Source organism: Loxodonta africana, chromosome 3, assembly GCF_030014295.1.
Source record: "Loxodonta africana isolate mLoxAfr1 chromosome 3, mLoxAfr1.hap2, whole genome shotgun sequence".
NCBI classification, from domain to species: domain Eukaryota; kingdom Metazoa; phylum Chordata; class Mammalia; order Proboscidea; family Elephantidae; genus Loxodonta; species Loxodonta africana.
This window is the reverse complement of record NC_087344.1, coordinates 148,471,371-148,496,846: the sequence shown is the minus strand read 5'-3', so window position 1 is coordinate 148,496,846 and position 25,476 is coordinate 148,471,371. Positions and strand designations below refer to the sequence as shown.

General features: G+C 41.7%; 1 protein-coding gene and 1 long non-coding RNA gene across 6 annotated transcripts in view; one reads left to right on the top strand and one right to left on the bottom strand.

Annotated features, from left to right (window-relative positions):
- Positions 1 to 1,373: 1,373 nt before the first annotated feature.
- Positions 1,374 to 24,431, bottom strand: LOC111752895 (uncharacterized). The gene is made up of 5 exons (XR_010321471.1): positions 24,021 to 24,431; positions 23,595 to 23,737; positions 21,209 to 21,316; positions 12,268 to 12,362; positions 1,374 to 3,942 (listed from the first exon to the last, which is right to left on the bottom strand). It is a non-coding gene; the product is annotated as an uncharacterized LOC111752895 (long non-coding RNA).
- LRRC8C (leucine rich repeat containing 8 VRAC subunit C) overlaps positions 23,016 to 25,476 on the top strand; it is a 115,310-nt gene continuing 112,849 nt past the window's right edge. For 3 of the 5 annotated variants that reach the window (XM_064282334.1, XM_003418438.4, XM_023558435.2), the window contains exon 1: positions 23,018 to 23,237. The gene's annotated coding sequence lies outside the window, so the exon portion shown is untranslated. Of the gene's footprint in view, positions 23,238 to 25,476 lie in introns of all 5 variants that reach the window. The other 2 variants (XR_010321468.1, XR_010321469.1) reach the window with 1 other exon arrangement.

The following is a 25,476-nucleotide window of genomic DNA, read 5'->3' as shown; positions in this document are numbered from 1 at the left end:
CTGCTAACTGAAAAGACTGGTAGTTTGAATTCACCACCCACTCCTTGGAAGCCCTAGGGGACAGCTCTACTCTGTCTTATAGGGTCACTATGAGTCAAAATTGACTCAACGGCAATAAGGTTTTATCTTCAGTATGCTTTATAGGATCCTTTAGAGAAACAATTTAGAATAATTTGTCCTTTTTCAAGGCCTTGATATAGTAATCAAAATAGTCCATCTTTTTCAGTGTACTTTTTAAAAAAGCCAATTTATATTAAAGTTTCTCAGAGTAGTTATTAAAAGCCCTGTTATCATATGGACTAGTTAAAACAAATTTGGAAGCCCCAACTGATTAGCTTCTACGAGAATTTTAAATTTAGTAAACCTGTAAGGATCGTCACACAGCTTTGGAAAATTTTTCATAATGCTATGCAGCTCTGATCATGTCCAGGGAGCAAAAGTAATATATAAAAAGGCTCTTCAGCTTCAGTACTAAGATGAATTTTAAAGGTCATTTCAGGCAGTTTTCAAAGCAGGATATAAAGGAGAGGTGGCTGACAAAAGAGTAGAGGGTATAGGAGCAGGATTTTGGCACTCCAATTCTTTTTCTACCTAGTTAATTTAGATACAGTGGCCTGCAAGGAGGCAATTTGTTATCTAGCTGCCTTTTAGAAGACTCTGCAAATGTCAGTCGTAGTATGTATCCCATTGAGGCTGTTTGCTTTTGGAGCCTTGTTTTTCTAATTTACTGAGCAGGACAATTAACTTAGAAAGTTCAAAAAAATCCCCAAATTAGCCACTGATTTTCTAAATTATCCCTGGTTAAGTGATGCCAGCTACTTAAGAGCAAGCATGTTATGGAATGAAAATGGTTATTTACAAAACAGGTCAGGAGCTGCCACCTCCTCCTTTGAATGGGCATTACCCATTTTCAAACTGGGATAAAAAACAAATGCATGCACAAAAGTAGGTTGCTGCTTTTGGTTTCCCAGAGTCAAACAAATGCCTTTCAAAAGAGTCTGAGACACCTTGGCAGTGATTGCATGGAACCTATGTCAAATTTCAATTACAAAGAGAAAGAAAGACAAAATCCTAGGAGAAAAACAAGTCCAACAACAAGAGCAGTGGCTCAGATCCAATAGGTTATTTACCTTGTCACAACTCCCAGGAATCTGTCATGGAGGCGGAAAGCCCAAGGAGGCTCTGCCTGGTACTACTGGCCCTAATCTTCAGTACCTCAGGAGTTGCAGAGGTCAATTCACCTTCAGAATCCCCCTTTTGATACCAGAAAAGTCAAAGAACAAAATTCTTACTCAGGAGTAAAAAAAAGGAGTGAATTTTATTGAGGAGTAAAGCAACTTTAGTTGGGAAACACAAAGGAAAAATGCTAAATTCTCCGAAGTACAGGAGTTGAAAAAAAGTATTTATATATGAAAACTTAAGGAAACAATAACCACAAGTCATATAACAGTTAATCTACAGAAATTCTGAAAGCAACTTGCACATGTATTTTGTGAAAATGGTTCTGCCTATCTTTCAAGGACAAAGGCAGTTTGCAGGAAAACATTCTGAGAACAGCCACAGCTTTGCCCTCCTCCCTCAGGGTCAGAGCAGATTAACCCATTACTGTGAGCTCAGCCTGAATATCTGTCATTTTAGGGGTCTTCTAAGAGTACTTTTGCAGTCCGATTGTCAAAACAAGAAGTTGTTGAAGGCTTGTGGGCAGGAAAAATGGCATGATGAAAGTAGTGCTTTTGTGGACATTATTTGAGGGTATAATGGGTATGATGAGGTTAAAAAAAAAAAAAAACCCTATTGCTGTCAAGTCAATTCCAAATCATAGCAGCCCTATAGGCCAGACTAGAACTGCCCCACAGGGTATCCAAGGACTGTCTGATGGATTTGAACTGCTGACTTTTTGGTTAGCAGTCAAGCTTTTAACCACTGTGCCACCAGGGCTCCACGATGAAGTTAATGAAAGAAAATTTATGTCCATTCTACAGATGAGGAAACTGAGGCTTTAGGAAGTTAAGCAATTTGCCAAAGGACACACAACTGATAAGGAAAGGAACCTGGAAACGAATCCAGATTTTATTTCAGAGTGCATGTTGTTAGATACTAATGCGAAAACTCAGCCAAATCTGCATATACCACCTTCCACCAAGTTGTTTAGGTCTTCAGGAAATTCTCCCAGTTGAGTTAGTCTGACTTCCAAATGTCGCTGACCCTCACTGGGCCTCAATTTCTGCTTCGGAAAATAAAAGGCACTGAGCTAAGCTGACTCTATGGCCACTTTTAGGCTCTGAGATGCTATGATTGTCTGTATAATACAAATGTGCTTCCTAACCAGAAAATCAGCTTGGTGGAAGCATAACTGCTTTTGTGTACTGCCCTGAAAAACTTTTTCACAGGTGGTAATCATGACTGCAAAACAGAATAAAAGATGTGAAAATATTACATTAGATGTCTAATTATTTTTTCCAAATGAACATTTAAAATATGCTCTGGCACTAAAGTATGACTTTACTGAATTCACAGAAAGTTTCTGTTTACCTGAATTTGCTGTTGTTAGTTGCCGTTGCGTCGATTCCTACTCATAACCACCCCATGTGTCCAGAGTAGAACTGCTTCACAGGGTTTTCAAGGCTGTGACCTTTTGGAAGCAGATTGTCAGGACTTTCTTCTGAGGTGCCTCTGGGTGGGTTCGAACCACCAACCTTTCAGCTAGTAGTCCAGCATTTAAATGTTTGCACCATCCAAGGACTCCTGTTTATCTGAATATCTGATTCCGACTCATAGTGACCCTATAGGACAGAGAACTGCCTCATAGGGTTTCCAAGGAGTGGCTGAGGGATTTCAACTGTTGACCTTTTGGTTAGCAGCCATAGCTCTTAACCACTGCGCCACCAGGGCTCCTCATGGTGCCACCGGGGCTCCATATCTGAATATCTGAATTGTCATGATTAAGTCAAAGCAAATTTTCCACTTGCTGTCCTTGGCCTGAGGGCCTTTATTCTTCCCGTGATTCTGTATCTCACAGAAATAAAGTTCAGCATCGCATTACCCAAGCCTGTAACACCACTCCCCCACCGTCTTGTCATAGAAGTCTTAATCAGACATGCATGCAGTTCTCTGACTTCAGGCTGAATCATTGTGTGGAAGGCAGCTGCAAATGTCTGTGAATTCAGAATTAACTCTGAAATGAAAAGAAGCTCCACCCATACCCGTAAATAACATCCTGTTTTTTTTCTCCCTCCTCATCAAACTTGTGTGATAACTCACTTGATTTGGCTTTCACTTGGAATGATGCATCTGAAGCCATATTTCTGAAATGTATAGAATAAGATACAATGTCATTACAGTCAGTGACATAGAGTGGACTTTTCAGAGCATAAAGAAACATCTGTCCTCCATCTGTGGCCCCTGGAAAACAGGACTTTCAATAGAGTACATTGTAAGACACTAGTGCTTTTAAAGGGCAAGAAATCCATTTCTGGCGAAAATCTCAATAAATAGTTCTAACAGAGTATTTTCATTTCACACACTACTTTGCAAAGGGCATTTCAAAGGCCACTATAGCAGAGCAGTTTAAAAACATAATCTCTAGATTCAGACAGACTTGATTCAATACTTGCTGTCTGTACTAGCTGTGTGATCTTGGGAAGTTATTTAACCCTGATGTTAGGTTTTCTCATGGATATAAAACAGAGTAATAGTTCCTGCCCCAAGAGATAATATTTTCAAAGAGACTGGCATATAGGAGAGCACTAAAATAAACAGTTGTGGTTACTGTTTTATTACTGCTGTCGTTAATACTAGGGGCAGAATCTCCGGATTCCCGATGCAGCTGAAAAAACACGGGATTTGGAATCAGAAGGCTTGACTTTGCACTCTGTTGCTCCCACTTACAAGTTGTGTGACCTTGGGGAAATCGCTGAATCCTTCTCAACTCAGCTTCCTATTCTGTAAAACAGGGATAATACAAACAGACATGTAACAATTGGAAGGTTCCAATGAGGTGCTTCATGTGAATTTACTTTGCCAACTGCTAAATCCTATATGTGTGCATTCTTATGCTATGGTTAGTAAAAACACCACAACTGAAGAATATACTTATTTATTTTATTCAGAAATTTGCATTTACAAAAATCTTTTTGATGTGCTCAGGTGATTGTAACTGATTTCCACCTGGCTGCAGAAGTGAGGATTCTCTGGATGGACTGAGGTACCACCATGTGTACACTTGCTTTCCCCAACAAAACATTGCTGTCACCATGTGCTTGTCTTAAATTTGACCTCTGTGAACATTTAAAACATCTTCTAGTTGAAAGCCAACATGTAGTAAGAGGTGCTGAGACAGAGAAAAATTGTTGACTATAGTTAACATTGGGCGCTGTTTTTAATGCTGTAATTTTTTTTTTTTAAGATTCCTTTTTTTTTCCCACCCCTTCTTAGAGTCTTTAAAACCGCTGGCATATCAGCCTCTTTCCACCCTTCCTGGGAACCTGATCCCTTTTGTTCATTCCCTAGTGTGGAAGCCATTGGCCTTGGAATTTTTATATAAGGCAGACCTAATCTTGAATCCTGCCACCTAAACTTTCTAGCTACATGACCTTGGGCAAATCACTTAACCTTTCTACTCCTCAATTTTCCCACCTACCAGGTGGGAAAGAATAATCACCACCTCCTGTGGAGGTTGTGAAAATAATACAGGTGACATGCCTGGTATTCATCAGCTCACCTTCCTGTCTTTGATCCCTCTTCTTACCCACTTATCACTCCCTATACCTGATTATTAACATCTTGCTGATGCCTTTGGTAAGAGTCAATGCCACGTGTGAGCCTGTAATAAAGTGCCCCTGGGAACACATTAATCAATGCTACTGAACTGAAGCTTCTGCCCAAGACTTTACCAATGGTTGGGGCCTTAGGGTATCTTAGCAAAAAGCATAGACTACTATTGAAATTATTTGCTAATTAAATATTTGAATTTAAAATGCTAATATGTGTATATAAGCTTGGATATACATAGAATTTCTCTTGTGGATTCACAAAACACTGGTTATACTGTATACCCTTTTCTCTGCATATCTTTTTGTATCTTTTGGATTTTGTATCATGTACATGTATTACCTATTGAAAACATATTTACTTTTAAAATGTTAATAATGTTGGGGTAAGAAACTTACAGTTCTTGATTTGAACACTCAAGAAAAATTCTCTAAAGTCTTGAAGGCTAATGTTGTTGTTGGTGTTAGGTGCCCATGAGTTAGTTCTGACTCATAGCGATCCTATGTACAGCAGAAGGAAACGTTCGGTCCTGTGCCATCCTCACAGTACTAGGTATGTCTGAGCCCATTGTTGCAGCCACTGTGGAAATCCTCTTTCTGTCTCCAGATCTTTCTAACATATGGACAAGGGAAACTGTAGCTCTTGAGGCTGAAAAGCACTGTCTGGAGCTATTAATAGTCAGAAGAGGAGGTTCTAACCCTATGGCCTCTCTGCCATAGGATGTTCGTAACACCTTCCTTCATGATCTGGAAAGCAATCATTCGTTACCAACAATAACAGTAATGTTTATCGAGAGCTTACTATGTGTCCAGCACTGTCCAATGTACACTTCATATGTTATCTCCAGTTAATTTTCACACCAATATTATGAGGTGAGTCACATTATACATATTTTACATATTACGAAATAGAGTCTCAAAGAGTTTCCTATCTAGCAAGTGACTGAGCTGAGATTCAAATCGAAGCAGAGTTGTTGTAAGATTACATAAATTAATAAATATAAATTGCTTAGAACAGTACTGGTTGTAGTATCCCTCCCCGTTAAGTGCCAGCATTAACATTCTGAAGTCAGGCAGGAATTTTGAAAGTTAGAAGCATGACCGACTCAGCAAAAGCACATGAAGTCATTTTATTAACAGTGAAATGTAAGTTCAAGTTCCATTTAGCCTGTGACTAAGCGCTGCACACTTTTCATCAAGGTAGTTTTCCCCTTTTTAAAAAAGTTTCTATGTGTGCCATCTCCAAGAAGACCTTGTGCGTGCACAAATTCCAAGCTGTGTCCCACCTCCATCTTTTTAATGCTTTGTCCTCACAGAGGGGTTTTTTACATAAAATCAGAAAAAGGTAACATTTTTAAATGTAGCTGTTAGGATGACTGCCCACACAAGCACAAGTTTTATTATTGGATCTTTCCTGTATGGTTTTTATTGGTTGTTTCTACCTACAAGAGAGAAGAGCTGGTGGAGCAGGAGATTCACAGGGCAATTTGCCTTTCCAAGTAGTTGATGTGCAAAGAGAATTCAAGATTCTCTGCACAGGAATAGGATTCCCATTACTGCTTGCTATATAAAGCAAAGGAACAAGTAATATCTGAGCCTGACTGACTGAAAATATACCATGTTTCTACAGTCAAATGGCAGGCTCACAAAAAGATAAAACAAGAGAGAAAAATACCTCCTCGTTCCTCTAGAGCTGTGCTGTCCATGTGGTAGCCACTAGTGCTGCGTGCCTATTAAATTTCAGACTGCAGAAATCTTCAGTTTCTTCATCTTTGCCCTTAGTGGTTGGTGCATAAGTTTGAATAACAGTTGTATTAAGCCGCCTTCCTTGTAGGCATATGGATATCATCCTATCACTGACGGTGTTGTACTTCAGGGTAGATCTTGAAATGTTCTTTTTGAAGATGAATGCAATGCCACTCCTCTTCAATTTATCATTCTCGGTATGGCAGACCATATGATTGTCAGATTCAAAATGGCCAATACCAGTCCATTTCAGCTCACTAATACCTAGGATACCAATCTTTATGCATTCCATTTCACTTTTGATGACTTCCAAGATTCATACTTCATACATTGCTCACTCTGATTATTAATGGATGCCTGAAGCTGTTTCTTCTCATTTTGACTTGTGCCACATCAGCAAATGAAGGTCCCAAATGATTTACTTCATCCATGTCACTAAGGTCAACTGTACTTTGAGGAGGCAGCCCTTCCCTTGTGGTATTTTGAGTGCCTTCCAACCTGAGGGGCTCATCTTCCAGCACTATATCAGACAATGTTCCACTGCTACTCATAAAGTTTTCATTGGCCAAGTTTTTCAGAAGTAGACTGCCAGGTCCTTCTTCCTAGTCTGTCTTAATCTGGAAGCTCTACTGAAGCCTGTCTACCATGGATGACCCTGCTGGTATTTGAAATACTGGTGGCATAGCTTCCAGCATCACAGCAACGTGCAAGCCACCACAGTACTATAAACAAGTAGTGGCTTCCTCCTATACTATTCCCCATTTCAGGAAATGGCAACACCCTTCTTCATGGTTCCCAGGCTAAAGACACTGGAGTAATCCTTGACTCCCCTCTTTCTTTCACATTCCCCATCCAATCACTCGGCTCTATTTTCAAAATAATGTTTTAGCCAGAATTCAACCAGTTTTCATGACCTTGTGCCTACTACCCTGGTCTAAGCCATCACATGTCTGCCTTAGATAATTACAATAAGGTTCTAACTTTGTCTTCTTTCAGTTGACTCTTGGCACAGCAGCCAGAGCGTCCTGTTACAACTTAGATCGCATCACTCCTCTCCCCAAAACCTTCCTATATGAGAATAACCCTCAACCAGAGTTTCTTCAGTGGTCCCCAAAGCCCCACACTCACTGACTCCAGCCATGCTGGACTCCTTGCTGATCCTCAAAAACACCAGGCAGTCTCCAACCTTGGGGCCTGCACCCAAAATGTTCTTCCTCCAATACTCATGTGACTTACTCTTGAATCTCAGCTCTTTCCTCAACTACCTGGTCCTCAGCGAGGACTTTCCTGACCAGCCATTTTAAATCTACAATTGCCCCACTCCAAGTACTCCCTTCTCCTGCTTTATTTTTCTCCGTAACAGCAGTTATCGCCAGATGACATTATATTTTCTACATATTTGTTTTGTTATATATCTTCCCCAAGTAGAATATGAGCTCTGCAAAAGTTGGGATTCTATTTTGTTCACTGCTATCTCCGCATTTCCAACAACAGAGCTTGGCACAAAATAGATGTTCAGTAAATATTTATTAAATGAATGAATGAAATGTTCAGATGACAAAAATGAGACATGGAGAAGCTCAGTTTTAGCCCAAGGTCACAGGACTAGTTAGTCCAAGAGCCAAAATTAGAACTCATGTTTGTCTGACTCCCAAGCCTGTGCTCATTCCACTCTCCAGCCTGGTAAGGGAGACAAGAGGGGCTCGGGTATCCAACCACAGCAGCGATGTGCTGTGGGGCAAACACACACAACGTTCAAATGTAAATCCTGCCCGAAGCACCATGCTGAAACAGGAACAGCACTTTTGGCAGCATTGCTCACAATCCTTGAGATTAAGGAAAGTAATTTGAAGTCATGTGCTCAAGCTTTCCAGCTTTAAAGACTGGCTTTAACTATTTTTCTTTCAGCTGTAGTGTTCTGGGGTAATGAATGTACCATATGTCTGTATCTCCAGGTTCCCATACAAATTAGGAAACTAAAAATGCCAGATGATTAAAACAGATTTCTTCTTGTTTCCATGGGAAATCAACCACTGAGAAACCTTGGGAAACGGCAGAGAGACTGTGCTTAGCTCAAGGTGTCTCTAGCAATGGCTGTACTCTGCCTGGATCAAACTTTTGGCTCAGGCAAGACATTATCCTAGGATTCCTGCCCTGCTGGAGTTCAGTGTGACTGTCCTAGTTTTTTGAGCACCCACAACCAGGAGACTGGCTTCTATATTCCAGGCCCTGAAGCAGTAGGTTTCCCAGCCAATTATATTGGGAAGGTCCCCTTAATAACAAGTAGACACTCAGTAATGCAGGGCCCTCAGCTTCATCCTTACAGTGGGGTTTCAGAGCATTTAGAGGTCTCCAGCAAGCCTCCTACAGGCCAGAGGGATGCACCGTCAAGGATTCTTGCTAGAAAAATCACTGCCAGCTACCTACAACCGTTGTTATTAGTTCCACTGAGTCAGCTTCTACTCATGGCGACTTTACATGTAACAGAACAAAAATTTGCCCAGTCCTATGCTGTCTTCATAATCGGTGTGTTTGAGTGCATTGTTGCAGCTACTGTGTCAGTTCATCTCATTGAAGGTTTGCCTTGTTTTTGCTGACCCTCTATTTTGCCAAGCCTTATGGATAAACTTAAGGCTTATGGAAAACCATGTGGATAACAACCTGCAACTCAAAAACAAAACAAAAACAAACCTGCTGCCGTCAAGTCGATTCCGACTCATAGCAACCCTATAGGACAGAGTAGAACTGCCCCATACAGTTTCCAAGGAGCACCTGGTGGATTTGAACTGCTGACATTTTGGTTAGCAGCTGAACTCTTAACCACTATGCCACCAGGGTTTCCAACCTACAACTACCCAGCACCAGTGCCGTCTAACCTACAACTAGGAGTTAACTCAGGGTGGGGATGGGCATTCCATAAACGGAGAGCCAAGCATGCCCTGGGTGACTGAGCCAAGGATGTCTCTCTAAGGCTGTGATGATTACTTGTTCCCGCCTGCCCCAGAATTAGCTCCAATTTGCCCAATGCAATTCGTCGTTTGGTTTCTTGACTGCTACTTTCATGGGTGTTGACTGTGGATCCAAGTAAAATGAAATCCTTGACAACTTCAATCTTTTCTCCGTTTATCATGATGTTGCTCATTGGTCCAGTTATGAGGACTTTTCTGTCATTAGTGGAAACCAACTAGACAAGGATGGACTTGGTTTTTTTTTTTTTTTTGGAAAGAGCTATAACCCCCCTAAGGCATGTATAGATTTGATTAGAGGGTCCCCTCAGAATAAAGAACTACTAAGTTTAGGAAGGTGATTTTGCCCAAAAAACAGTGGTTCCATAGGAAGTCAGTTATGAAGAAGTTATAAAACATGCTAAAGCAAGTTAAAATCTAGATAAATCCAAATTCTTTCAGTAAGGAAATACTTCCTTTCAGCTACTTAAGGTCTCACAGAGATCAGGAGACAGATTCATACTTACTTCAAGCTCTTAACCCTCTAGATTCACTCTGTGTTCTTTAGAAGAAAAAAGCCACAAAGCCTCACTCAGCTCTCAGTTATTCAATGCCTTGGCAGATGGCATGGATTGAATTGTATCCCCCCAAAATATGTGTCAACTTGGCTAGGCCCTGATTCCCAATTTTGTGTGGTTGTTCTCCATTTTGTGATCTGATGTAATTGTCCTATGTGTTGTAAATCTTAATCTCTGCCTGTGGTTAATGAGGCAAGATTAAGTTATATTAAAGAGGATTAAGATGGAATGCAACACCCTTACTGAGCCCACAGCCCTGATCCGATATAAGGGGAGTTTCCCTGGGTGTGTCCTGCATTGTTTTTTATTTTATAAGAGATAAAGGACAGAGAAAGGAATAGAGAAAGAGGGACCTACTATCACCAAGAAAGAAGAGCTGGGAGCAGAACATGTCCTTTGTACCCGGGACCCCTGTGCTGAGAAACTCCTAGACTCAGGGAAAGATTGATGAGGCTCTTCCCCCACAGTGGACAGAGAGAGAAAGCCTTCCGCCAGAACCAGCGCTCTGATTTTGGACTTCTAGCCTCTAAATTGTGAGATAATAAATTTCCATTATTAAAACCATGCACTAGTGGTATTTCTGTTATAACAGCACTAGATAGCTAAGAAACAGGAAAATATTCACCAACCTCCACAAAAGTTGTTCAGCAAAGACCATGATGGCTCCCTGGCTTTCTTATGAAAAGGGCAGCAGGGGATGCTAGAAGTCTGTCTGAAATCTTGCATCTGAAATGTGTATCATATCATTCATCTGAATTCAGTGGCCAGAGCACCAAACAGATTTTAGTAATGCAGAGAGTTTTACATGAAGCCTTCCTATCACTGGTTTTTAGAAGTAATTTGGGGGTTTCAGAGGCAAAGCAGCAATCCGTGAAAGTCAGTTGTATATTAAGTAATTGCTTCATCATTCTAATGTAGTCATCCAAGATTTTTAAAATTTCTTTTATCTTAAAGCACTCAAGGTCCCCTGCTATTCCGACCTCCACCCTGTTCAGAGACTAGACAGGATAAGCTGCCAGGCTGATCTTAAGAAAAGCTTTGTGATGTGACAGTCTAGGCAGTGTCACAATGTGCCCATCTGGGGACTGTGGGAATTGTGAGTTATTTGGGGGCAGGCAGTAACACCACCCCTGATCATGAAAAATGAAAGCTTACCCAGGTACAGAATTGATAACTTAAAAAATATGGTTGCTTTTCCTCCCTCTCTGGATACAGACTTAACGACTAAAAACGAACATTTATCGTGACAGTTGTTTTAGATTATTAAAAGATTTTTCTAATGCATCTTATGTTAAGAATTTAGGATATGTCAAAACGATAATGTGGAACGTTTCAAGGCGGTTTAAATGGAGTATCTCCCTACTCAGATGGGCTACACAATATCTCCTTACGCAGTCAACATGAGCTGATAATGAACGCTAATTCACTCTCAATGGTCCTGAAATATATTCATTGTAGAGAAATAAAGAACAGAACATTGTAACTGGGAAGATAATAATCTAGGCATAAACCCCAGAGAAGCAAGATAATTGATGTTTTTTCTCTTTAACATTCCAGAAAAGACATTTTCCCACAGATTTAAAATGTCTGACATAATAAGGCAGAAAGAACATGGGCTTTGGAGTCAGGCTGCCTGGGTCACACACTTGGCTCCAGTACTTACTAGTGGCATGACTTTGTCAAGTGACATAATCTTTCTGTGCCTCAGGCTCCCCATTGGTGATATTGGGACAGTGATTTCATATACTTGATAGTATTATTACATGGATCAAATAAAATAATACATGTAAAATGTTCAAAACCGTACCTGGCATGGAGTAAGTACTCAACAAGTGTGAATTAACTACCCTGTTGCTGGCATTGAAATCATTATAGCAAGTTGTCTGCCTACCTGTAATAAATTTCCAGATGACATTGCTCCTAAACCTACTATTGCTATACTATAAAGTCTTTGAAAACTTTTTAATCAGAAAATGTTTATTTCAAAAGAAATCAGAAGAATTATTACAGAAAGCATAAGTTTGAGTTCTGTTGTAGCCAATGAATTCAAAGTTAAGGTGAAATGACCTAAGATCAGATGTAAAAAGAGGAGGAGCCTTTCACAAGTTGATGAATATTGGAGACATTTAAGAGATCAAGATGTTTTCAGTTTCGTAAATGAGACTGCAAGTTGTTCACATGCTGCAGTAAAGGATCTTCCTTTTGGTCACATGGAACAGTTCATCTTACCTGAACTTCAGTCTTTTCCTCTTGCCACATTGCTTCTGGAGGTAATCAGTGCAATTAGCTCAGTAGAAACCTCCCGTCGCCACACACATTTCATTCTTTAATAATAAAAAAAAAAAATACAAGAGGTTAATTCCTTTTCTTGAAGACTCATTTTCGAATTACTTTTAAAAGCCACAGAATATAATGTAAAATATTTTCTAATCATTTCACTGAAGTGTTACCATGCTGGGCAGAAATTCATGGTGCCTTTTCCTTGAAACCCCAATCAGAGCATCTCACTTCTAATAGCCCTCTGCCGAATGTTTCTCAGAAACAAGGATGGAAGGCTGCAAATACCACATAAGCTTCAAGAAGTATTCATAGGACAGAATATTTACAAAACCAGGAATGATTCACAAAGAGGTTTATATTACCTAAGGATATAAAGTTATTCTACTAATGACAACATGTAGGGAGGAAAAGCTAGTTATTGTCAAGAATTGTGAAGGGTATGAGATTTTACTCTCCTTGCAAGAAAACAAGTTAGCCTGCTACAGTTTTAGGGATGCTGGTATAAGACATGAAACTCCTGCATCAGAGACGAATGAAACTTTCCTGTGTACAGCATTAGCAGTAGCTGGAGTATCAGCATTTTGCATCAGTTTCTGGAGCTCCAGTTCTAACAAGGAGATGCAAACAGGGCCACATAGTACCTGCACATGCAGTGGGTTGTTTTACAGGAAAGGAACCCTGAGTTTAAGAAATGTGAAACTTTATAATGGGTAGTAAGCATGCCTGTCCTTTACCGTGGAAGGAAACATTGCCTTTATTATACTAGACGGTAAGTAAGCCTGCCTTTTGCTTCAAAGGGAGACCTTATTTTCCAAAGCTGCTCCGATACACATATCCTTGAAATTTTAGTCCAAAAGAAACGGCAGTCAGTGCCTTGCCGACAAGACATGCAGAATCACTAGAGACCCACAGAGAATTGTCTCCCAACAGCTATCAATAAATAAACTATTCTATGCCATCTCTGTAAGTGTTCAGAATGTGTGTGTTGTATGTTTGTCCTACACCAGTTTGAACTATTTCTTAAAGAATGCCAACCCAGAGGCTAATAAGAATATGTAAAAGCAAGAGAATTATTTCTCAGTGTAAAAGAACAAGGCTACACTATTACCAGTGAGAATGGGTGTTCTTTGTTCTACTAAAGATGACAGATACTCTATTGTGGCTGATGTTTGCAAGGAAAATAGCTGGAGGAAACATCTACCAAGGGGGCTTATCTTTCTAGGCATTCATTAAATGAGTTATTAAAGCCATTGCCATCAAGTTGATGCCAACTCATAACAACCCTATGGGACAGAGTAGAACTGCCCCATAGGATTTCCTACGCTATAATCTTTATGAAAGGAGACTGCTATGTCTTTCTCCCATGGAGCGGCTGGTGGGTTCCAACTGCTGACCTTTCGGTTAGGAGCCGAGCCCTTAATTACTGCACCACCATGGCTCAGAAATGAGTTTAATAGGGCCTATAGTTCCCCTCGACCTCTTTCCAAAGACAAAAATCATATGACGTTTCTGCTTTAACTTTGACTCTAGAAAAACAATTCCAATATTCTATCAAGGGCTAGTTATTTGCAATGTTGATAGATAGCAAAAGAAGTTGGAGCAATGTCAAGTTTAGCAAAGTTAAACAAATATTTTTAATGCAGGACTTCTCAGAGAATGTTATGGATTAAAATGCGTCCTCCCAAATTACGTGTTGAAGTCCTGGCCCCTGTACCTGTGGATGTGATCCTGTTTGGAAACAAAGGTGGTTTTTATTTTTATTTTGTTTTTAATGTAAAAGCGGAGCCCTGTGGCTTAGTGGTTAAGCACTCAGCTATTAACCGAAAGGTCGAAGGTTCCAACTCACCAGTTGCTCCACAGGAGAAGATGTGGCAGTCTGCTTCTGTAAAGATTACCATCTTGGAAACCCTATGCGGCAGTTCTACTCTGTCCTATAGGGTTGCTATACATTCACTATGAGTTGGAACTGACTCTATGGCCACAAGTTTGGTTCCAGGTTTTCTTATGTTAATGAGGCCACACCAGAGTAGGGTGGGACCTAAACCTAATCACCTCTGAGTTACAAAAAAGACAAGGATAGACGTGAGACACACACACGGAAAAGACAAATGCCATGTGAAGACCTGTCCACAAGCGAAGGAATGCCAAGACTCCAGAAATTAGGAGAAAGACCACAGGAAGGAATTGACATGGCTGAGAACCTGATTTGGACCTTTAGCCTCCAGAATTGTGAGAAAATAAATTTCTGTTCATTAAAGTCACCCATCTGTTGTATTTCTGTTAGGGCAGCACTAGCAAATTAAGACAGAGCATGAAGAATATGAATTGTGACTCTCTAAAAGGGATACGTAGAGTATTCCCCAGAAGAATTTGATCACAGACGCCTATTTCTCAGGGTATATCAAGGGATAAAGCTTCACAGAAAGCTGCTTGGAAGTGTCCCACCAGAGGAATGGCTCTATCTCAGCAGCCGTGGCTGGTGTAGGTCAAAGCTGCTTCAGAAAGATCCTGGCTGTCTGCCCAGTTCTTGACAGATTTCCCTATCCATAGCAGCAATTGATGCCTTCTTGTTTCCTTGATTAACTGTTAGTGATTTTATCTACCAGTAACTGAAATCTAGGGGAAAAATATGTATCGTTTTAAGATCTATGGGTAGATAGATTTTAACACTGAACAAGCCTAAGAAATCATCTATTCCAACCCCTTCATTTTCATATGAAGAGAATGCAGATCCGAAGATATTAAGGGACTTGTCACAAGCCACAGAGCTAGTCAATGGCAGAGCTATGACTAGAATCCAAGTCTCATCAACTCCAGTTTATTCTTTTTTCACTAATACTGACAAGGCAAACTGGACTTTCTTGTTAATTTTTTCCCCAGAGAGACAAAAAACTTGAGTGAATTCAGGAAAGTGAGAAATACACTCTAGAAAGGCTAAAGGAAATGCATCTTGTGTCAGTCTAGATGATGGCTTTAATGGAAAGGGCATCTGGGCATGGCCATGGCATTTTCTAAAACAAGGCACTGCCCATGATAATTTTCCAAAGAAAGACTCATGTTTATATGAGTAACAAAAGCATCTGCAATTTCACTATCCTGATAAGATTTCTCAAGTCATCCATCTTTCTGCCTCAGAGAAAAAGAACAGCATCTTAGTAAAAAGAAACAAGCGATTCCTTGGGCTTAAAATTAGGTGTTTTGTCAGAGCTGATGCCACTGAAATGTGAACGAACTCAATGTTAAGCTGTGATCTGAGATGTTCTATGGTACACTGTGTGTACACAATAAAATATGGGGTTAGGAAAAGACTGAAGGATTTGAATCCTGGGAAAATTGTGTCACCTTCCTTAGTATTTATTACTGCGCTTTTAATAAATAAGGAAATTCTCAACCATTTAACAGTATTTAATTCTCATTAGAATAATTCACCTCACGGGTGAAGTCAGTCAATTATAGATTTAATTAATGAGTTTATACATGCAAAGTTCTTAGAATAGTGGCTTTAGGTGCTTAATAAATAATAGCTGTCGTTGTCAGGTACTGCAGAGTAGGCTCACGGAGAAATTATGTGTAACAGAACAAAACGTTGCCTGGTCCTGTTCCACCTTCATGATCATTGTTATATTTGAGTTCATTGTTGTGGCTACTGCATCAAACCATCTCACAGAGTGTTTCCCTCGTTTTCACTGACCCTCTGCCAGCCACGATGTCTGTCCCAGAGAAAATAGCTAGCAATTATTATTATTTAGTAATGCAGTTATGGAAACCCTGGTGGCATAGTGGTTAAGTGCTACGGCTGCTAATCAAAGGGTCGGCAGTTTGAATCCACCAGGTACTCCCTGGAAACTCTATGGGGCAGATCTACTCTGTCCTACAGGGTCACTATGAGTCTGAACCGACTCGACAGCACTGGGTTTTGATTTGAATGCAATTATAGCAGCAATAGTTTAGGTGCAAAAAAAAAAAGTCACTCCTGAGAATGTCACACTAACTTTTTACTTTGAACTTAGGCTACATATGTATCATGTGAAAGTTACTTATCTATCATTGCCCTTTCTGAACTCTTATTCTAAGAATGAGGCTCCTTCCCTGATATATTTCATACTGTCTAAATTCAGAGCCAAGGGCACTTCATGATCTTCCTTTAAGAAGCTTGCTTTCAGTCATAAAGTGCTTTTCAATTAAAGAGTAAATTGTAAAACCACCTCATGAAGGCACATTTAGGATATGAATATGCTGTTGGAAAAAAAAGTGCAAAAGAATGCAATTACAAAACCACTGAAAACGTACATCGTTAACCTTACTGAATATACTTGGTGAATTCCATTTAAAAATGAATACTCCTTTTCTATATGGCTGAGTAGCGGGTAAGCACGAAGACTCTGAAATCTGACTTGCCTGGGTTTAAATCCTAACTCTTCTACTTATTGTCCATGTGACCTTTGGCTAGTTACTTGATTATAACGTGCCTCAGTTTTCTCAACAGTCAACAGGAGAAAATAATACTGCTTAGCTAAGATGATTGAATGATATATAAAGCTAGTACTTATCATATACAGTAAGACCTGCAAAAGCCAGAACCTATGTAGGGCAGAAATCTGTCAGAGAAGAACAACTCACTTTTCTCTGCTCCACTAAAAGGAGCAATAGAAAAGTGGTAAAACTGCACCCTGTCAAGGGCGGAAGACTTGCGAGATCCAGAAAAACAAGGCAGTCCCAACAAGTTTTGGCTCTCAAAGGTTTCACTGTAGTATGTACCTAGTAGATGCTTACTCACTATAATTATTTCCAAAGAAAAGTCTCATAAATTCAAGGAACCAACCATTTCTGTCTTGGGTGGGGGAAGGAAGGAGTGTAAAATATGCATGGCTGATTTTAGAAGAATTTGACACAAAGTTTTGTAGTCTTCTATGTTTAGGTCCTCAGCATCATCCTTTCCTCTGGCACACATTCAACTGCCGTTTTCGAGTCAAGACCACATTTGACCACATTACCTCTCGGGCAACTTCCTGCCCAGGATGTTTTATGGGGAAGGTTGTACTCTAGCTTAAAATTTTTAATGGCATACAATAGTCAAGGGTTTCAAAACTTTTATTGAATGTGGGTTTTATCTTGTAGCTATTAATTCAGAAAATGCTAATGGTTGCAGTAGTTTTTAACAGCTGAAACTTAAAACAATGTTTTCGTTAGCTCAGGACCTTTCCACAAAGCTCAGAAATGGTCTGGAGAGCAGATGTGCAGAGTGTGTATAGAGAATTCATGGTAAAATCCTGCTAGTGGTTTTACTTTAGAATTTAGATTTTACTTTCACTATAACCAGGCAGGATATGACACACAAAATAAGAATAGCAGGTTGGCTTTAAAGAACAATCCCCAGCTTTAAACAGATACATGTACTATACATAATACATAATTTTACTATATTAATATACACGAGTATATATAATCCACAGCCTTCAACATGGATTATGCCTCAACATAAAGAAAACCAAAATCCTCACAACTGGACCAATAAGCTACATCATGATAAACGGGGACAAGATTGAAATTGTCAAGGACTTCATTCTACTTGGGTTCACAATCAACAGCCATGGAAGTGGCAGTCAAGAAATCAAAAGACGCATTGCATTGGGCAAACCTGCTGCAAAAGATCTCTTTAAATTGTCGAAAAGCAAAGATGTTGCCTTGAAGATTAAGGTATGCCTGACCCAAGCCATGGTGTCTTCAATTGCCTCCTATGCATGTGAAAGCTGGACGGTGAATAAAGACCACTGAAGAATTGACACCTTTGAATTGTGGTGCTGGAGAAGAATACTGAATATACCATGGACTGTCAAAAGAATGAACAAATCTGTCTTGGAAGAAGTACAACCAGAATGCTCCTTAGAAGCAAGGATGGCAAGACTATGTCTCACATACTTTGGACTTGTTATCAGGAGGGATCAGTCCCTGGAGAAGGACATCTTGGTAAATTATAGGGTCAGCGAAAAAGAGGAAGACCCTCAATGAGATGGATTGACACCATGGCTGCAACAATGGGCTTAAGCATAACAACAATTGTGAGGATGGTGGAGGACCAGGCAATGTTTCCTTCTGTTGTGCATAGGGTCGCTTTGAGCCAGAACTGACTCACTGGCACCTAACGACAGTAACAATTTTAGTATAAACTCCTTATGAGCTAAAGGATTTGGAATTTAGAACTTGTAGTATAATACAAATTATACCGAAAGTCAGAACCAGTACAAGAAACTGAAACATTTTAAATTTCATTCTTTCAACATTTCATACCAGGCCCTAAGCTAGGTGTTAACGATGAATGTGGACATGAATAAAATGCCATTACTGCCCTGGAAAGGCTCACAGACTAGATAGTGAAGCTGACTTGTAAAGAGATAAATAACAGCACACCATAGTAGGTGCTGAGATAGAGACTGGAGTTAAGGGCTGTGGGAGTACAAGAAAGGGAGCATTACACCTACCTGAAGTCTGAGTGAACTCCACAGAGAAGGTGACTGTTGAATTATGCCTTCAAGTAATGATGAAGCCCAGCACGCGCTCTCTTGTAGTAATAGTAAAACAACAGTGTAATATAATTACCATTTCCATACAACATACTAAAGGCGTTGCAGATATTACCTCTAGGTCTCACTACAATCCTAAAAGGTGAGTATTAATGTCCCTATTGTACAGATGAGGAAACTGAGTCTCAAAGATTAAAGATTTACAAGTCAGCTTCACTATCTAGTCTGTGAGCCTTTCCAGGGCAGTGACGGCATTTTATTCATAGCTAGTGAGTAGTGGACCCAGGATTTGAGCCCAGATCTGCATCATTCCAAATCCCTTACCATGACCCTATCCTGCACTACCCAGAAAGATATGTTTCTACTCCCTATTGCCAAACAGTGCACAGTTAACCTATAACTGCAAAAACTCACTTTGAAAGCCCATCTAGAAAGTCAACCTTAGCTTAAAGAATAGGGTATAACGTGAATGGTCACGGTGGTGACTCTGTACACCCAGTTCACCTAGCTCACTGTGCCCTCTTCTTTCTCTGAACTTCAACTGCAATGTGTTGAAATGATTTATTCTGGTTCATTTGCATCCCAGATTCCCTCTCCTGTAAACTGTAAACACCCTGAAGTCACGAATAAGCCTTTTACTACTCTGAGACCCTCAGGGTCCAGAGTTCACAGAAATTGACCAACTGGCTAATTGCTGACTGATTCACCCAGTGCTTTACAGAGGGCTTGATAAGTGTGGATTTAATTTAAGTTAGATTAACTGAGGCGAGGTAACTAGACTTAAGGTTTATGTGCTATAAAATAAGAAAAGCATAGCATTAGTGGTGTGTAGACTAGTGCCTCTCAAACATCAATGTACACATGAATTACCTGCCTAAGCATATAGAGCTGTCCAGTTCACCCTATTAGAAAGCATACATGAGGTAGGCAAGTATTGGGATAAAGCAGCTTGGTGGAGCCTGGTCATGGATTGAATCATGTCCCCCCAAAAATGTGTGTATCAACTTGGTTAGGCCATGATTCCCAGTATTGTGTGGTTGTCCTCCACTGTGTGATTGTAATTTTATGTTGAGAGGTTTAGGGTGGGATTGTAACTCCATCCTTACTCAGGTCATTTCCACGATCCAAGGTAAAGGATGTTTCCCCAGGGTGTGGCCTGTGGCACCTTTTATCTCTCAAGAGATAAAAGGACAGGGAAGTAAGCAGAGAGCTGGGGACCTCATACCACCAAGAAAGCAGCACCAGGAGCACAGAGTGTCTTTTTGACACCCAGAGTCCCTGCACCTGAGAAGCTCCTTGACCAGGGGAAGATTGAGGACAAGGACCTTCCTCCAGAGCCGACAGAGAGAGAACGTCTTCGCCTGGAGCCAATGCCCTGAATTTGGACTTGTAACCTAACTACTAGACTGTGAGAAAATAAATTTCTCTTTGTTAAAGACATCCACTTGTGGTATTTGTTATGGCAGCACTAGATGACGAAGACAAGCCTCAACTTACAGGGGATTCACTTGTTATGTTTTCAAACTTTCTTGCTGCTCTTCCTTGTTTTTTTTGCTTTCAGGGCATTGAAGAATCATAAGAACCGTAACAGCTATCATTTATTGAGTACATATGACGTACTTGGCACTGCTCTTGATGCTTTAAAAGTCTCACCTAATTCTCACAGCAGTCTTATGGTAAACCTGTTGCCATTGAGTTGATGCAGACGCATGGTGACTTTACAGAACAGAGTAAATCTGCCCGATAGGTTTCCAAGACTGTAATCTTTACAGAAGCAGACTGCCATGTTTCTGTCCTGCAGAGCGTATGGTGGATTCGAACTGCTGACCTTCGGGTTAGCTGCTGAGCACTTAACCACTGCGCCACCAAGGCACCTCCTGCTCTCCCCCCCTCCCCGTTGTCAATAATATAGGTATAATACTATAAGGTTAATACAGGTATAATACCACTGCTAACTTTATAGTATTATACCTGTATTACTGACAAGGGGTAAAAAAGAGCAGTAACATCACCAAGGTTACACAGGAAGAGCAGGGATTTAATCCCTTTTCACCAGGGTTTAATTGTTCCTTGACAGTGGGTAGCCAAAGAGCATTTCAGGGATGTTTCAACTTTATACCCAGTTGTACTTAGAAAGCAGCTGCAGAATAAGGCACTCAGCAGGAGATATGTGCCCCGAGTACCTCCCTGTTTAGCTATTTAAAACCAGGTTAGGATACTTAGGAGTTGGAGCTAACCTAGATAGCATTTTTGCATCTAGCTTGTGGCTTACTTGCATTTTTTAAAGCAAATCACTAAAGTCTGACTCTACCTTTTACCCATAACCCCATAGGAATTTTTCCACCTGTTGCCTAGAAGAAAAGACTCACCTGAGATTTTTGTCTTGATCCAGGTTCGTTAAGGCTTGTGTTAGAGTCATCTCCCAAGACCCAAGAAGGTTTAAGGTTGGCTTCTGGGAAGGAGATCTAACGGCAGCCCTGGAATTGGGAAAAGTGTAGTAGTTTGCTGGGTGATCAGAGAAAAAGCAGTTAAAAGTCCAAGAGTACGACTTTTGGATAGCTTTTCTTTTTATTGGGCTTGGAAATAGGAATGTCATAACAAGAAATGCCTGCTTTCTAAAGGCCTGGTTTGTAAGACCAAGTCAAACAGTTAAGGGCTGTTAAGGGCTGTTAGCTGTCTGTTAATTGCTCTACTCGTATACATAAGGAATCCAGGTTGCGGCAACGGTTGCTAACAGAAAAGGTCCACGGTTTGAACCCATCAGCCTCTAAAAAAACCAAATACCAAACCCGCTGCCGTCGAGTCTATTCCTTCTCATAGCGACCCTATAGAGCAGAGTAGAACTGCCCCATACAGTTTCCAAAGAGCACCTGGCAGATTCGAAATGCTGGGATTTTGGTTAGCAGCCATAGCACTTAACCACTATGCCACCAGAGTTTCCCATCAGCCTCTGCAAAGGAGAAAGATGTGGCAGGCTGCTTCTGGAAAGATTTACAGCCTTGGAAACTCTAAGTGCAATTCTACTCTGTCCTATAAGAGTCGCTGTAAGTCGGAATCTACTGGACGACAACTTTTTTTTTGTATACATATACATCTTTCTTTTCCAGGCTGCTAGTTTAATTTTGGTGCTTAGAATAGATCGTATTGACACTTAATGATCTTGTCTGCAATTTCTTTTCATCGGGCAGAAGATTTTTCATACCAAAAACTGTCAGCTTTCAAGAAGGCAGAATTCTTTGCGTTTTTGTCCTGAAATAGGGTGGGCAGGTGGGGAGAAGAAAAGTATGGATCAGATCAATAAATGGAGGAGAATCGTTCCCCCAGTGCTCTTAAACAACAGGTGGTTTTGAGGTGCACCATCAATTTCTTTATGCACAGACGAAATTGCCAGCGGGGCCTTCGAATTGCGCATCCCTGGAACCTGCTGCTTAGAAATCAGGGAGCCGGTCCGGCAGTGTCCAGGAAGATGGGGATCCCTGCCAGAGAGGAGACACTGGTTCAACGGGCTCAAAGGACTACGTGGTACAGAGAAATTGGCTTTTGCCATTCTCTTTCCCCATCTTCCTCAATGCGTCCCATTACCCCCTCCCCACCCTCCTGTTCTTATCTGGTGAAGGCGGGGGGGAATCAAACCCGTTGCCCTCTAGAAGGGGTAATCTCCATCCTGACCCAAGTCCTTCAGAGAGTTTCCAGAAAGGTTATTTTTAGTCGTAGTAGCGCCCCTCTAAATTACCCGGGTTAGGAGCTGTGATAGCCGAGAAGACTTTGCGCTTGTAAAAGCTTCAGGATTTTTCGTGCATTCTTATGGGGGCGAGGGGTGCAGCCGATTCCGAGGGTTGTGGCCGCTCTTGGTGTATCAAAGGCTGGAGTGGCCCGGTCGGGAAACCGCGGGAGGATTTTTTTTTTTTTTTTTTTTGATGTTCTTTAGAAAGCTCCTAGACAGCTGCAACAGCCTCGCTGGCAGGTCCCGGGTGTGGGGTGGTCCCTGCTGGGGAGGAAGTTCCCGGGCACCGCGGCCTGCGTCACAGCGGGGCTGGCGGCGCGGAGTCGGCTCGACAAGCGGCGGCGGCGACCCCAGGGCCGGGCGCTGGGCGGCGCTGGCTGCCGCTGGCCTGGCTGCGCGCGGGGCGGCGCTGGAGGCGGCTCTGTCCGCGGCTGGGGAGGCGGAGGGGAGGAGGGCTGCGGGGCTGGGGCGTTAGCTGCGTCCCGGCTCGGAGCCCGCGAAGAGGACAAGGAAGCAGGCGCCTCTGTGGCCGCGGCCGCAGTGCTCCGGGCGCTACAAGCCATGAGCAGCGTCCCCACGGGCGACCCCGTCGTCGCTGGCTGCTACTGAACCGGTCCGGGAGACAGCTCGGCGCTCCCCAGCACCCTCCACAGCGGACACCCTTGCGCCCAGAGGTAAGGGCTGGGGACCCGCGGAGGGATGGAGACTGGCGGCCCAGAGAGGGTCGCCGGGTTGGGTCCGCTAGGCGCACTGGAGCAAGACTCACCCCGCCTTGCTCGCGTCCCTGCTTCTTCCCGGCTCAGAATGTGGTTGCCTGCCCAGTGTGTGGTCCCTGGAGCCATCCACTGCCACGGTTCAGCAACCCGCCAACCCCCTACCCCCACCCACCCCACGCCCAGCATCGGGGCGAGGGACCCCAGCCTGGCGCCAAGCGCAGCGCGGCCGCGGCAGGTTCTGCGGGCTGGGAGATGGGGGTGGGGGCCGGTGAGAAAGCGGGACCACGTCCGGGGACGAGCGTCGTTCTCTCTTACCTTGGAGATCCCTGGGACCCTTGGGCCTGTCCCTTTTGGTCCGCTCCCCTCTTGCCACTCCCAGGCCCCTGAAGTTAGCACTTTGGGGGAAGGAGAGAAATTTGAAGATCTCAGAACGGAAAGGGAGAGCGATGTCTGTTCACCTGCCAAGACCAGAGACAGGAGTTTAGCCGGATTGGGCGGGCCCCAGAAGCCAGGTGTCTAGGCCGGCGGTTGAGGCCAGGACCGCTGCCTTCATCCCAAGCCGAGGTTCGCCGATTTTTCCCTTTCTAACTGGTTGCCAGCGAGGAGATGGTTAAGGACGGAGTTAGCAACTCAGGAACCGTAGAATTTGCTCTATAGAGTTAATTCCTTTCTTTTCTCCACCACCCACTCTTCTCTCTATACGTCAGATTCCAAACAGTTTTTCAGAAACTGGCACCATACCTAGTTTGGCGACAGCCACAGACACCTAGCCCACGTTCCACTTCAAATGCTTCAGAAGGCTAGGGCCAAACTTCATTTGGTTTCACATTCCTTAACCTTTTCAAACTAGCAGCATACCAGGTGGGAAACACTTTTAGGTCCCCACACTCAAAGTAAAAACTAATAATCAGTTAATCTTTGTGGGAGTGCCTGTGTTTGGCAGAGCGAGACTTGAATTACGCTCCCCCACCTTTAATGCGGCCTATTTATGAAGGTAGGAATAGGCAAAGGAAACCGCAGCCTTATTTTAGTCACATACTGTCTTGTAAGACCTGGGTAGTATAAGAAATCTATGAGGTGGAATCGACTCGACGGCACTGGTTAGCCCTAACCAATGGTCGCATCTCCAGATACGTATGTGGAGGTTTCCTAAGGTATGGAGGAGACGTCGATCAGAGTGGACAGGTCATTAAAATACCATCTAAAGAGAGGAAGTAATAGTGATGGTAATCCTCTTGGTTAGCTGCAAAAAACTGCAAAATTACCAGTCAACCATGTTTACACATTTATACTTTTTTTTTTTTTAATGATTTATAGAAAACTTATAAACTCAAAACGTAAGGTGGAACTTAAGAAAATTTGCTCAGATTCATAAACGTGTGTTGGATATGTGAACAAAGATTAGATTTACAGAAATCTAATTTGTGAGATTTGTATTTCTTGTGACTTGCTTAAATAGGGAATGCCAAGTGTGTAACCCTGATTTGCTTTACTTTGGAGTGCTTAACTTAAATACCATCTTGTAGTCTGTTTGTTTGCTTTTGGTGTGTGGGGGGCGGGGGAGGGGGGAACAGCTTTTCAAGAATTGAGTTTTTTTGATGGTTCATATACTAGACTGACAACAGATAGGGCCCACTAACCCAGTAATTGTACTAGAAACAGCAAGTGTATTTAGCAGTTTTCTTATTAACAAAATTATCAAGTCTTTGTTAATTTCTCAGATTGACTATTTAATTTGAGGTATGTTTTCAGAAAAGAATGCTGAAAAAAATTAGGAGCTGTAAGAAAAAAGAATGAATAATTTTCCATTTATATGAAGTTTATCTTTTAAAAACAATACAAAGTTAGAAGTTTAGGTTCCAGGGGATTCAAAATTTACCAGATTGTTATGGTTTTTAATAGTCTGTAGCATTTTAAAGTTATAGTCACCAGTAGCATTATAATAAATCCCAAATTTAAAAAGGGATGGGGTAGAAACATGCTTATTTTGCCAAGTAATGGGCTAGTGGTTGAACATGGTACGTTACTATGATATCATCTAGCTGCTCTGGGTACCTAACATTATCTCAGATTCTTGCAACCAACCCCCAAAGTAGATGGTGCCATCCACATTTTATAGAAGAATAAAGAGCCTCAGAGTTTGTTTCTTGCCCAAGACCATACAGCTGACTTAATTTCTGAATGAAGCCAAACCTTT